Source organism: Propithecus coquereli, unplaced genomic scaffold (genome assembly GCF_000956105.1).
Source record: "Propithecus coquereli isolate 6110/MARCELLA unplaced genomic scaffold, Pcoq_1.0 Scaffold96, whole genome shotgun sequence".
In the NCBI taxonomy this organism is placed as follows: Eukaryota; Metazoa; Chordata; class Mammalia; order Primates; family Indriidae; genus Propithecus; species Propithecus coquereli.
Genome location: NW_012155951.1, coordinates 543,768 through 545,998, shown reverse-complemented (window position 1 = coordinate 545,998; position 2,231 = coordinate 543,768).

Genomic DNA, 2,231 nt, shown 5'->3' with positions numbered 1-2,231 from the left:
GTCAGAGAGATGGGAACAGAGTGTTGCTTTGAGTTGTGACCCCATTTCTACTCATTTTTACTGCTATTGCTACCATCAGACCCCAGAAAAGGGAGTGGAGTTCCTGACTCATTTCAATGACATTTTTCCTTCGGAGAAGGAAAAGCTTTTTTCACCAATCGCTCCTCAGCTAAGATGTCTGATGAATCACACTCCACTTGGAAGACCCACCTGCACAGCTCAGAGACTCAACCGTGTATCTCTGGGCCACCAGCTTGGCCATAGCCTTGCAGACATTTCCTGCCCTTGAACAAGCCTGCCATCTTCTCCCTTCTCCCCAGGCTCTTGGTAGCCCTTCCCTGGCTAAGGGTGGGGCAGGGGAGATGTGTGGTTGGAGCTGCAGGTGCTGCCAGGAGTGGAGGTCAAAAATTTAATCTAATTGACCACACGGTAATTAGAAATAGGGAATCTGGGGCCATGGCATTTGAGAAATGTTCTCAGGCACCAAAGAACGTGGCTGTGGACTCCAAGGATGGAACTAATGGAGCCAAGTGAGTGACCAGGAAAACCTAGAGAGAAATCCCTGCATCCTCTTTTGGTCTCTGGTGTTGTTTCTTCTTCTTCATTAAAACATCCTTTCATCTCTGAGTGGAGACAAGCCTACTGGAGGGGAGAAGAGGCATTTTCAGAGATCCTCAGTGGGAAAGTTCGAGAAAGTAAAGGTTCTGGATATAAGAACCTCAGTGTAGGTAGGGAGGAACGTTCTAGGACACTAGATGGCAGGGACAAAAGCACCTCATATTGTCACCACCAGGACAGGAAGCTGTTAGGGGATCAGAGGTTGCCCATGTGTGTGTGAGTTCATACTCATGGGCCCCTGCTGCAGGGCCAGCATGATCCTGGCCAGCAAGGAAACCTCAACAGGACAAGGGCAAATGCCACAGAGCCTCCTGGGGCAGGAAGTAGAGCAGCAGGTGTTGCCTGTTCACTCTCAGCATGATGTGTGGTTACCACGACTGACTTCTTGGAATCTAAGACCTCAGGATTATTAAACAATCAGCAGGAGGGGTTATGTATAAAAATGCTACACAAGAGAAATACTGGATTTCCAACCAATAAGATGGTAGATTTCAAGTATTCGATTACAAAAATAATTGGGACGTGGTATGCTAGGCTAGTTGAGTATATCATATTGGTTCTACACTTATTTATTCATTAACTAATTCATTCATTTATTTATTCTAAAGATCAAAGATCCCTTACCCAAAGATGTTGAAAGTATGATTGGTACACTGTAGGGACCTCTGAAGGAGACTCCATCACAGATTCATTTATGATTCAGGGTCCAGTCTCACCCGGTCAGGACAGATCTCCCCTTCATTCTGTGAAGTCACTAGCTCCTCTAGAAAGGGTTGCTGGGGCCATCAGGACAGATGCACAACAGAGAAATGAAAGATTTGGAGGAGATGTACATTTTCATATTTTTAGTGTGACCATATAATTTATCATCTAAAGCAAAGCATGTTTGGTAGTGAAGGGGATGCTGTTAATAATTACACTCAGACAGCAGATGAAAAGTGGGACATATGTTTACCTACCTGCGTCCCATCCTGGGCCCTCACTTCGAAGACCAGGGTGGGAAGAGGGTTCAGACTTGCCTGGATCCTGCCACTGGCCCCAGGCCCCTTGGCTATGAGCCCTTTTGCTCCAGAGGCAGGGGCTCTGCAGTGCAGGTGGGATACTCCTGTCTTGGGCTTGGAAGGCCACAGCTCCAAACCTTTTGGTTGAGGCTGTAACCTCAGGCTATGTGTAGGGCTCTGTCTCTAGTTTATGGTCCCCTCCCCTAAAGGGCTCTGCCACCCTCGTACCCCCATGCCAGCCATAAGCCAGAGCACTACACAAGCACTGAAGAAATGGTGGTCACAGGGAGAGGGGGCAATGTCCTGGATGGTGTGAGCCTTCATCCCACATCTGTCCTACCAGGTCAGTGACCCAGCACCACCGGCCTGGCTTATTCCCCCGTCATCCCAGCCTGCGTTGTTCAAGGTTTCCTTGGCTCTGCCTTTTGGAGAGAACAATTCTCATTTCCTCCGTGTGGAAGAAAACTCTAATTTTATCTCAAAATCAGCAATTCTTCTTTTATCTCCTCTCCTGTCCCATACTCAGGTCTTCCTTTGGACTCTGAGTGCAAAGCCATGTCATTTCACTGACCCATCTCATTCTTCTCACCATGGTGTCTTCTACTCATATGG